Source organism: Pleurodeles waltl, chromosome 7, assembly GCF_031143425.1.
Source record: "Pleurodeles waltl isolate 20211129_DDA chromosome 7, aPleWal1.hap1.20221129, whole genome shotgun sequence".
In the NCBI taxonomy this organism is placed as follows: Eukaryota; Metazoa; Chordata; class Amphibia; order Caudata; family Salamandridae; genus Pleurodeles; species Pleurodeles waltl.
Window position 1 is genome coordinate 1,120,474,449 of NC_090446.1, and position 12,755 is coordinate 1,120,487,203.

Here is a 12,755-nt window from a genome sequence, read left to right on the forward strand (position 1 = left end):
CAAAAGCGGTGGTTAGCCTGTAGGAGTTGAAGTTGTCTGAAATAATGTTCTTAATACAGCCTGTCCTACTGTGGCTTGTTGTGTTGCTAACACGTCTACACAGTAATGTATGAGGCGTAGACCAGGTGGCTGCCTTACAAATTTCTGTCATTGGTATATTTCCAAGAAAATCCATTCTGGGGCCTTTCTTTCTAGTGGAATGTGCCCTTGGTGTAATGGGTAAATCTCTTTTTGCTTTAAGGTAACAGGTTTGAATGCATTTAACTATCCATCTGGCAATGCCTTGTTTGGATATAGGGTTACCTGCGTGAGGTTTCTGGAAAGCTACGAACAATTGTTTTGTTTTACGAAATTGTTTCGTTCTGTCAATGTAATACATTAGTGCTCTTTTTATGTCTAATGTATGCAAGGCCCTTTCAGCTACTGAGTCTGGTTTTGGAAAGAAGACTTGGAGTTCCACAGTCTGGTTTAGATGGAATGGTGATATGACCTTTGGTAAGAATTTTGGATTTGTACGGAGAACCACTTTATGTTTATGTATTTGTATAAAGGGTTCTTGAATAGTAAATGCTTGTATTTCACTCACTCTTCTAAGTGATGTGATGGCTGTTAGAAAGGCTACTTTCCAAGTCAGAAATTGGATTTGACAAGAATGCATGGGTTCGAATGGTGGGCCCATGAGTCGTGTTAATACAATATTATGGTTCCACGAAGGTACTGGTGGTGTCCTTGGGGGTATGATTCTTTTTAGTCCTTCCATAAATGCTTTAATAACTGGGATTCTAAAAAGTGATGTTGTATGTGTAATCTGCAGATAGGCAGATATTGCAGTGAGATGGATTTTAATGGAAGAGAAAGCTAGATTGGACTTTTGTAAGTGTAATAAATAACTTACAATGTCTTGTGTGGAGGCATTTAGTGGCATAATCTGATTAGTGTGACAGTAGCAAACAAATCTTTTCCATTTTTTTGCGTAACAATGTCTTGTTGTAGGTTTTCTCGCTTGTTTAATGACCTCCATACACTCTTGTGAAAGGTTTAAATGTCAGAATTCTAAGACTTCAGGAGCCAGATTGCTAGATTGAGCGATGCTGGATTCGGGTGTCTGATTTGTTGTTTGTGTTGTGTTAACAGATCTGGTCTGTTTGGTAGTTTGATGTGTGGTACTACTGATAAGTCCAACAGTGTTGTGCACCACGGTTGGCGAGCCCAGGTTGGTGCTATGAGTATTAGTTTGAGTTTGTTTTGACTCAGTTTGTTGACTAGATAAGGAATGAGCGGGAGAGGGGGAAAAGCGTAAGCAAATATCCCTGACTAGCTGATCCATAGAGCATTGCCCTTGGACTGAGGGTGTGGGTACCTGGACGCGAAGTTTTGACATTTTGCATTTTCTTTTGTTGCAAATAGGTCTATGTTTGGTGTTCCCCAGCGGTGGAAGTGATCCTGTAGGATCTGGGGATGTGTTTCCCATTCGTGAGTTTGCTGTTGATCTCGACTGAGATTGTCGGCCAACTGATTCTGAATGCCTGGAATGTATTGTGCTATTAGGTGAATGTTTTTGTGAATTACCCAATGCCAAATCCTTTGTGATAAGAGACACAGTTCTGATGAGTGTGTCCCCCGTGTTTGTTGAGATAATACATTGTCGTCATATTGTCTGTCTTGACAAGAATGTGTTTGTGGGCTATAAGTGGTTGAAACGCTTTTAATGCTAGAAATACCGCTAGCAGTTCCAAGTGATTTATGTGAAGTAGTTTTTGTTGATTGTCCCATTGACCTTGTATGCTGTGATTGTTGAGGTGTGCTCCCCACCCAACCATGGAAGCATCTGTTGTGATAATAGCGTGAGGCACTGGGTCTTGGAATGGCCGCCCTTTGTTTAAATTTATAGGGTTCCACCATTGGAGCGAAGAAAGTGTTTGGCGGTCTATCAACACTAGATCTTGTAGTTGACCCTGTGCTTGCGTCCATTGTTTTGCTGTGCACTGTTGTAAGGGCCGCATGTGTAGTCTTGCGTTTGGGACAATGGCTATGCATGAAGACATCATGCCTAGTAGTTTCATTACAAACCTTACTGTGTATTGTTGGTTTAGTTGTATGCTTGATTTTACATTTTGGAACGATTGGACTCTTTGTGGAGTTGGAGTGGCAATTGCTCTTTGTGTGTTGAGTGTTGCTCCCAAGTATTGTTGTATTTGGGATGGTTGCAGATGTGATTTTTGGTAATTTGTAGAGAACCCTAGTTTGTTTAGAGTTTCTATGACGTACTGCGTGTGAAATTGACATTGTTGTTGAGTGTTGGCTTTTATTAGCCATTAGCATGTGCTGTCTTCTTATGTGAGCTGCTACTACTGCTAGGCATTTTGTGAATACTCTGGGGGCTGTTGTTATTCCGAACGGTAGCACTTTGAATTGATAATGTTTGCCTTGGATTACAAACCTTAGGTATTTTCTGTGAGAAGGATGGATGGGTATGTGGAAATACGCATCCTTGAGATCCAGGGTTGTCATGTATCCCCCCTTTTTTAGTAAGGGAAGTATGTCTTGAAGTATTACCATGTGGAAATGGTCTGATTTGTGTAGCGCCAATGGAATACCGCGTTTGAATGACCGCCGTGTGGATTCGTGGGTCGTAATGGCATGGGTGTATTTCTGTTGGCGTGACGGTGGAGGTTTGGTCATCTCCAGTTTATCGCTGCCCGCCGATGTGGCGGGCTGCAGTGGAGGACGGATTTTTGGAGGTTTGGCCGTTGTGGGTCAGAATGACCGTGGCGGTTGACCGCGGCCGCGGCGGTGTTATGGCGGTCTTCTGACCGGCGGTAAGGGCATTTTACCGCCGAGGTCAGAATGACCCCCTCAGTGTTCTGAGATCTAAGATAGGCCTTAATGTTTTGTCCTTTTTTGGAATGAGGATATATAGTGAGTAAACACCTGTTCCTTTTTGGTGATTTGGTACGAGTTCTATTGCTTGTTTTTGTAATAGTGCTTGGACCTCTATATGTAATAGGTCTAAGTGTTGTTGAGACAGTTTGTGCGTTTTTGGTGGCACATCTGGAGGGAATGTTGTGAATTCTATGCAATAACCATGTTGGATAATTGATAAGACCCATGTGTCTGTGGTAATCTGTGTCCAATTGTGGTAGTATTTGGTTAGCCTCTCCCCCACTGGTTACAAGTGTTGGGGTGTTGTGACATTGAAGTCACTGCTTGCTAGGGCTTGGTTTGGCGGGCTGGAATTTTCCCCTTCCTCTTGGGAATTGTCCTCTATAGGAACCACGACCCCCCCCCCCCCCCCCCCTCTGGTATTGTGATTGATAGGTGAGTTTTGTTTGGGAGGTGGAAGGTTCAGATGTTTGTTGCCGAAACCCCCCTCTAAATTGTGGTTTCCTGAAAAAGTGCCTCTGAATTGTGGGGAATAGAGCGCGCCCATGGCTTTGGCCGTGTCCGTGTCTTTTTTCATTTTTTCGATGGCAGTATCGACTTCCGGCCCAAACAACTGTTGTTGGTTAAACGGCATATTTAATACCACTTGTTGAATTTCTGGTTTGAATCCAGAACTCCGCAGCCATGCATGCCTGCGAATGGTTACAGCTGTGTTGACAGTCCGTGCTGCTGTATCTGCCGAGTCTAATGCGGACCTTATCTGATTGTTCGATATGGCCTGTCCCTCTTCAACTACTTGCTGGGCACGTTTTTGATGTTCCTTTAGCAAGTGCTGTATGATGTCTTGCATCTCGTCCCAGTATGCCCTGTCGTAGCTTGCAAGTAGGGCTTGCGAATTTGCAATTCGCCATTGATTGGCTACTTGTGATGCCACTCGCTTGCCTGCTGCGTCGAATTTCCAACTTTCTTTGTCAGGTGGTGGAGCATCCCCTGACGATTGAGAGTTTGCTCTTTTCCTTGCTGCCCCTACAACCACTGAGTCCGGTGTGAGCTGTTGCGTTATAAACACTGGGTCTGTTGGAGGTGGTTTGTATTTCTTTTCGACCCTAGGCGTGATAGCTTTTCCCTTTACAGGCTCTTGGAAGACCTGTTGTGCGTGCTTGAGCATGCCTGGTAGCATTGGCAGGCTTTGATAGGATGTGTGGGTGGATGCCAGTGTGTTAAAAAGGAAGTCATCCTCCACTGGCTCAGTGTGCATCACTAAGTTGTGGAACGTAGCTGCCCTGGCTAGTACCTGCGTATATGCAGTACTGTCTTCTGGTGGTGACGGCTTGGTTGGATAACACTCTGGGCTGTTATCCGATATTGGTGGATCATATAAATCCCATGCATCAGCATCATCTTGGGTCATCCCAGTATGTGTGGGTGACTGCATTATTGGTGTTCCCACTGGTGACAATTGTGGTGAGTGCAGTGGGGATGGTTGTGGTGAGACCTGTGGTGTTGGTGACTTGTCTCTAACCACTTTGGCCTTTGGTTGCATTTCTGTTTCTTGAAATGCAAGTTTTCTTATAGATTTGAGTGGAGGTAAAGTCTGAATCTTGCCAGTATCCTTCTGGATATGTAACCTCTTTTGTCTTTGATCAGGTTCCTCTACATCCAACTCTTGCTCAAATCTATGTCTTTCCTTGAGTTGTTTGGAAAGCCCTTGCTCCTCTGTGTATGAGCTTCTTTTCGGCTCCGAGGCCGCTTTTTTCGGTACCGAAGTTTCTGATGGTATAGTCTTTTTCGGTTCCGATGAGCTTTTACGGGGTTTGTTCAATTCGATCACTCAGTGTCTAAATCGTTCGGTGCCGGAATCTCAACCAGAGTCAGAAGTCTTCGGCAACTCTTTGGCCTTTTTCGGTGCCGATGTTAGGTCACCTTCCTTTCGGTGGGTTGAGCCATGGCCTGCTGGCGGTGGCGTCCCCATGGCCTTCAGTTTTTTGGTGTGACCCTGAGTTTGGGACGGGGCAGGTTTACTCACGGTTTGTTGCACCGTCGAGGGTCGTTCACTGTCGGATTCATCCGAGTCCGTCTCTTGGATGGAGATTCTTTCCTCCTCCTCGACGTCGAGCTGCTCTTTCGGTTTCGACGCCATTTGCCGTCTTCTTGCGCGTTGATCTCTCAAGGTCTTCTTTGATCGAAGTGCTCGGCAAGCTTCACAAGTATCCTCTCTGTGTTCGGGTGACAAACACAAATTACAGACCCGGTGCTGGTCTGTACAAGGATACTTTGCGTGACACTTAGGACAGAAACGGAAGGGGGTCCGGTCCATTAGTCTGGGACGACGGGTGTGGTCGGGCCGACCAGGCCTCGGTGAAGAGTGGAAGCCCCGAAGGGCTGCCGAAGCGGTCTTGATGTCGGTGCCGATACACTAACACTAAACCGGTACCGAGCGATAACAATACCGTCAAATTTTCGATACTTTAGCTAACTTTCCTGATTCGAAATACGGAGCGAAGAGGAACACGGCCGAACTCGATGGCCGAAAGAAAACAATCTAAGATGGAGTTGACGCCCATGCGCAATGGAGCCAAAAGGGAGAAGTCACTCGGTCCCGTGACTCGAAAAGACTTCTTCGAAGACAAACAACTTTTAACACTCCGAGACCAACACTAGATGGCAGGAACAGTGCACAGCATGTATATCTGCAGCTACACGTGCCATAGAACATATATATATATATATATATGTTGTTTTTTAGGGGTTTTCTTTGTTTGGGTGTATAAATTGCAGGGTTTTTGGCTATGGGACACTTATAGACATTGTCTGAAAAATGCTGTGGTATATGCAACATTGCTTTTAGAAAAAAATGCGGCGGGAAAATATATGGAGTAGTGTTTTGTATAATAGAATGGAATATAGTGTCTGAGTGGTGTAAGAAAAGTTGTGTAGACCGTCAGAGTGAAGTAGAATTCCATAGAGAGGAGCAGAATGCTGTAGAGTGGAGTGGCATAGTGTGGAGTCCCAAAGAGAGGCGTGGAGTAGCAAAGTGGGGGGCAGTTGAGTGGAGTAGAGTGGTGTAGAATGGAGCGGCATAGAGTGGAGCGGCATAGAGTGGCGTGGCAGAGTGGAAAGGCGTAGATTGGAAGGGCGTAGAGTGGGAAGGCGCCGAGGGTATAGAGTGGAGTGGCATACAGTGGAGTAGTGTCAGAGTACAGTGGAGTGCTGTGTCAGAATGGAGTGGCGTGTCTTAGAGTGGAGGGGCGTGTTGTGGAGGAGGTGGGAGTGGCACAGAGTGGAGCTGAGTGACGTAGAGTGGAGTGGCATAAGTTGGAGTGGTATGAAGTGGAGGGGAGTAACATGTCAGAGGGTGGAGAGGAGTGGTGTAGAGTCAAGGGGCACAGAGTTGCATAGAGTGGAGTAGAGTTTTGTGGAGTGATGTAGAGTGGAGTGGTGTAGTGTGGAGTATGCATGGTGTGATAGCGCACTGCCATTACAGACAACATATTTTCAATTGAAATGGTCACTACATTTTCACAGACAAAAGGTTTTATGTATTAAAGTATACAGCTCACAAACAATATGTGGAAATGGTATCACCTAGTTCAGTGATTCTTAACATGTGGTCTGCGGACCCCTGGGGATCCAGGGCTCCTACTCAAGGGGGGGTTCAGCGACTGTCTAGTTAAAAAAATATATATATATTAATATCAATAGACTGATCTACTGCCAGCTTTAGAGTTGTGCAACTAGTGCTGCTGCACTGGGTCCCAAGCTCAGGGGCACTTAGTGTTAAAATATTACATGGGGTTGAAGGCGCCTACTGTAGATTTCTTCATGTGACCTGCAATTTTCAGATGAAAATAAAAATGTCAAGTTAACTGTGGTAATTCATAAACTTGCTGGAGAGGTCTGAGTTTTATCTAGCGGAAGTTTTGACACATCACAAACAAAGGGGGCATATGCACCGGCTGCAAAGCACAATGTTTAACATGAAGATCACAGGTTTGTTAACGATAGTCAGAAAGATCATTTTATTATTTGCATAAGTTATAATTCCTCTCATATAGCAAAGTAACCAGCATCAACCAGCTGAACGCAAACGCCAAGGTATTGGTTTAGAAACTTTTTTTTAATCCCTCAATCTTTTTTATTCTGAGATTGCGAAAAAGGATGCCTCTGTGTAATATTTTTTTAATTGGGGCAGGACACCACAACTATTGCATTACATTTTAAACCCTGACTCTGTGTTACTCCATGCCATGCAGTCTTAACATTCAATGCATACTAATATGATGATATACTGTAGCCCTCATTTCCTATACACTGATTTACACACTTGCATCAATCAATGTCGTTATACAATGTGTGTGTGTGAAACGTAAGATGCTCAGACACTCTATACTGGCAGGAGTAGCGCTATAAAAAAAATTCAATAAATATGAGAGAGTGGTTGTGAAGAGATGAGGGACACCGTTGATGGGTGGTACTGTGGAAATCCATGGAAAAGAGGGTCATTGTGTTGGTGTCAATGAAGATTGCTGCACCGGGCTCCATCAGCGCTAAAGCCAGCCCTGGATTGATAAAGCATATACAAGTAACAAAGTAAAATCAAAATTGTTTAAATATTCTGTAAATTCAAAGGAATTTGGAACCGGAGGCTAAAAATTAAGTTGCTTCCTTAGTTTGATTCGAGGGAACAACACCAGTACATCAAAAAGTAGTATGGATGGTAAGTGGTCTCAATTGAAGCACTAGGTTTGTTGCACCATAGGTAAACAAGACAACAAGACAAAGAGATAAGGTGAAGCATAGCATACAGATTTGTCTTTTAGAAATAAACCCAAATTCTGATAATCTTCAACCTTCTCATTAAAATTATAATTTCGATATTAGTTTGTGAAAGAAAATATTTCATCATTTGTGTATTTGTTTGATGTATACTTGTTTCTGTATTTTTGTGCATTTTTTTGTGAGGTTCAGATTCTAGAAATGGTTTAGGCAGTGGCTCTGGGCTTCCACTAGCGATTCTGTGGGGGTCCACAGAAGTAATAATGTTAAGAACCGCTTACCTAGTGCATTCATTTGTTTTGATTGTATTAAAATATTTGTTTCCACCACATTTAAGGATTACCAAAAAATTTGCTTTATGCGTGCTTTTCTAATTCTGATATATTCCAAAGTATCTGCACAAAGTATCTTTCACTTACAGATGTTTACATTTTGTTGTGTGCTAGAAAAATTAGCATCATAGATCCTTCCTCCTAAACACCCCCAGTAGCCATCATGATTGTCACATAAATCCTCTCATTTCGAAGTCAGAAAAAAAAGTGAACACCAAAATCCCTGGAAGACAAAGCCTGACATTTGGCCTCTCATTAAATGCACAGTAAATGTGACAAGATAAGAAAAAGATTTAGAGGCCTGTTTACAGAAATGAGCACTGGTGGAAGGATACATTAAATAAGCTATACTCCACGGGAGGAATGAACTCAAGCTGGTCAGCCTAAAACAAATAAAGCCAGCAAATAGAAAAGCAAGCAAATGTGAGTTACAAACCACAAAACCAATAGTAAGCAATGAAAGGAATGCATTCCCAGGGAAGCTATCAGGATGTCCTCAGAGACATCTTTAGCAAACAAGACAGCTTAGCTCTCCAGTAGGCTTAGACCTAAAAAACAGAACGCAAACCCAGAACAACTTCAGTTTACTTAAGTCCCCGAGTGGGGGGGAGGGTGCTGTAAAACACCAACCAGGCAAGAGGGAATGCAGGAAGGGTGGGCGATTGTTTCTAAAGTGCTTCTCTGCATGGGTGACAGTCCAAATGTTGGCTGGTTGTTCAAAGGAGGGCTGAAGATGCAGCATTCACAAACCTGACAAGTGAATGGAATTTACTCGTAAATGGCCATTTGCTACAAGACTACTGACGTGAAACATTCTGTAGTGCTAAGGAAATGCTGACAGAAGAAGGCATGCTGTACTGCCCGGGCTGTAGCTGACATGCTGGGCGCATGATTAAACACCAAGGGGGGTTTGAGTAAACTGTAGACTGAACATTACCTCATCTGCCTCAAGAGAAGCGCTGAGGAATAGCAGCCTGGACATTTTGTAATGTAATTGTGTTTCTATAAAGCTCAATTCCCTTTACTGCTTAATGCCCACTGCTAGGCGTTGACAGGCTTTGTATTTGCATCAGTGGCCAATTCAAAGCAAAGAGAAATCTGAATGAGGGAAAGTGTACCCAAGATAGAGGAGGGTGTGACAACATCACGCAGCTGGCTGACTGGAATAATAAACATGAGCGAAAACAATGGCGTGCGTTATTTCTGAGGCCGCTCTGGCACCCAGAAAGAAAGTGCAATTCGTTGCATGCAAGGCTAATTAAGTAGGACAGTAACAGAGGCTGCTTGAACTATAACTTTGAGAGGTCATCTTGCCGGAACAGAACAGTCACAGCAGACTGGGCACTCTCACACGGAGCGCAGGGCGGGGGCGTGGGGCGTACTCTGTTGACTCTTAAAATTGTTTCTTCACGTGGGTCTTAAGCAGGCACTGTAATGGGCAGCGTGTGCTACCATGTCCGCCTTGTGGCCCTGATAAGATCAGACCTAACATTCCAGGTTTTGAGGGGGATCCACAGCAGCACACAGTGCTTGAGAGCAGCACGAACAGAGCTTGCAGGGGGCTAATGGGGATACCATACAGGGAAGCAGCTGAAAAACAGTCTCATGGAGTGCTTCACAAAGAAAAAAAAACTTGCCGAAAAGAAAGCACACGTGGAAGAATAGAAGGAACCAATCAGAGAGGTGGTAAACAGGCTGTGCTCCACGGGAGTGGCAAAGTAATGCAGGATGAGCTAAGAGAAATAAGGCCAGTGAAGAGGAGGCAAGCAAATGAGAATGACAAAGCACAAAGTCAATGGTAAGCAAAGGGCAGAATGCATTACTAGGTTGACTTTCAGCATCTCCCCAATGTGTCTTTGCAAGCAGACAGCTGTGCTGTTTAGCAGGCGTCCACCTAAAAAGATTAATCATGTACAGTGTGATACCTACAACAAAGCGGCGCAGAGATCGACCTCAGCATATTAGAGGACCAGACTCCTAAAGACTCTTCAAGCACGTCATTCACACGCTCACACAAATCCTGCTTGCTCATCTAGGCACCACAACGCTGTAATATGATCACAGCCCATTCTGAATATATTCGCCATAGCACATTATATGTGCTCCCTTCTTTTTAGCCTTTTCTGTCACATTCTACCACTCACTCTTTTGTGCGTTGAGTCTAGACACATGTTGGGCCGGTGTACTCCACAGAGCCAAATAATGCCCCCTCAGAATTAGTGTGAGGGTTGCTGTGGCTAGTATTCCCTAAGTAGTGTGCTGCTGACTAAACAGCAAAGCACAGGCAAGGTCATGCATTCAGCTGCTGGAGCCTAAGCACTATATAACCAGCTCTGATCACCACTGAAATTATCACCAGTAACACCCATGCGCTCTCAGGTCTCAACCCCCAAAGACCAAACAACACCTCAGGTGCAACAGAGATACACAAAGGCGAATACTCCCACCAAGGCACTGGCTGAAACACATGAAACCCAAGTAGGAAAACTCATACAACAAGCACAGTGCACAAGCACGGTCCCATGAGCGACCCCAGGTGTACAACACAAACTTCGCACCAGTAGAACCTAAACATCATTTTCGAACAGCCCTTGATTCCCAACTGATACTCACTTGCACAAGTATGATACACGTTTTGTGGTGTTGCTATTTTACAACTAGAACACAACAGGTGAGTAGGTATTGGGTGCTCAGTGGCTGAGGGATGGTACAGCTACTGAGGCCACAACCTAGAGTGAATATGCACAATGAAGGATGGAGGGTGGAGGTTAGCAGTTTAAGCATGCCGGCAACTACGCAATGTCTTGCTGACGAGAGGGCTACTTAGATTGACAAATACAATGGGAAGTTTGAATGGCTGCCATTCAGCACAGTAGTTTGAAGCTGGGATTTCACTCAGGATGGACAGCCTTCGCCCCTGCCCCCTAGGAGAGAGATGATGCCCCCTCTTATTTCAGTAACATTTGATAAGAGTCTCTTGCAGATCAATAGGAGCATGCTGGCTAGAGTTACAGGACTTCATTCACAGGCTGGTTAAGAGGCCACATGAGCAACAAACTAGCAGGCTGAAGGGAAAGCAATCAATTGGGATAAACCACAGTCGCAGCCAGACCCTGTCCACCCTGAGCACCCATATGGCTTCTTGGAAGGAGAAGGTTAGAACACAAGTTCTCTGTCCTGTAGATCTCCAAAAAAAAACATACACTTACCCCTGGTTACAAAGCTCTCTATTAACTCATTTGCCCTCACATTGTTAAAGTTTACCGATTGCACCTCAGGAACTGAGCGCTTTTCAGTCTAATGGGACATCAAGCTTACCTTGTGCTGCACCTTCCAACCCATCAGCAGAGTTTTAAGATTTTACATGTGAGAAGGTGCAGCACACAGAGATCAAGGCCTAGGTTGAGAAAGCTGGTTGTGGAGTTGCAGGGCCTCTCCTGACTGAACACGTGACCTCTACTCACTGCGGCCACCTGCCTTCATTCATTGGTGTTACCAAGAGATCGAGTTTCTTGGCATGGTGAAATAAAGTGAATTTTGTCCTTAACAGGTAAGTGCAATCCTGTCAGAGCGCGATCGGGGTAATATTTTCCACTGGAACACACTTTCTTCACTGAGGGACAACAGTAATTGATTAACTGCCTAGCTTTAAAGCACACACAAAACATTTCTCAAAATTCATGCCTGCATCAAAGAGGTGTTAATTTTTGGCACAAAAATATCTTTTTTTTTGTGGAGCTTTGCGTCAGAATCCATGGGTGGATGCATGAGAACGCCCATGTACCACATATGGACCCCCCCACCTTGAGGCAAAGTAACACACAGTAGCACAAAGAGCTATGTTGTCAATCCAAAAATAACACTTTACACCAGTCTGTGTCACTTTTGTGATGCAAACCTGGTGCAATGTGTTAGTAACTCTGTCCCAAAGAGAGCCCATGCAGTGAATCTGCTCTGTGCCCAGCCCATGCAATGATTATGTGCTGGTGTACTTGTTATGAAACAAATATAAAATGGCGCCGATACGCCTGCATACTTGTTCACCTTTTACCCTTTTCTGTTCTTTCTCCCTCTCATAACTCTCCTGTTTTGCTCTATTTTCTATGTCATCTCCCTCAGTTTTTTATTACTTTTTCCCCCTTATCCATGAGGCCTTTCTCACTCATTGTCCTGCTTTTTTCCCATCTTCTCTCTACTTCTTTTATTCCCTCTCCTTTCATCTCACAGAGTATCACAATAGCTTTTTTCTCTAACACTTAGGAACAGATTTACTTAGCTTTCATACAGCGTAGCAACAAAAGCTGCTGCAATGTGTTGCGTCAAAGGGAGAAAGCAACCAACACCATATCTACAAAGATATAGCGCTGTTTTCCTCTAACCCACAACTGGCACACTTTAGGCTGCAATGGACCAATGCACACACCTTTGCACCATGATGCAAGGATGTGTGCATTCTGTCCAGTTTTGTCCTGGAATGTTGTTGTAGAGTAGCTCTAATTTGCATTACTTTAATCAACTTTCCTACACGGATCATGATTTGTGACGAAACTCATGACCTTCAGACGACAGCGTGTGTTAGCAACCAGCATTTAACTCAGTGTACCATCGTCGTCTATCAACAAGCAAAATGCTTGCAGCGGATAATCTCCATGATTTCTAATCACAAGATCAAATCGGAATAAAGCCACCTCAGTCTTTCATCATCTTATGTCAGTAAATTGAATACCCTTATATTAGATAATGGTTCTTAGAAGTGTGGTACAA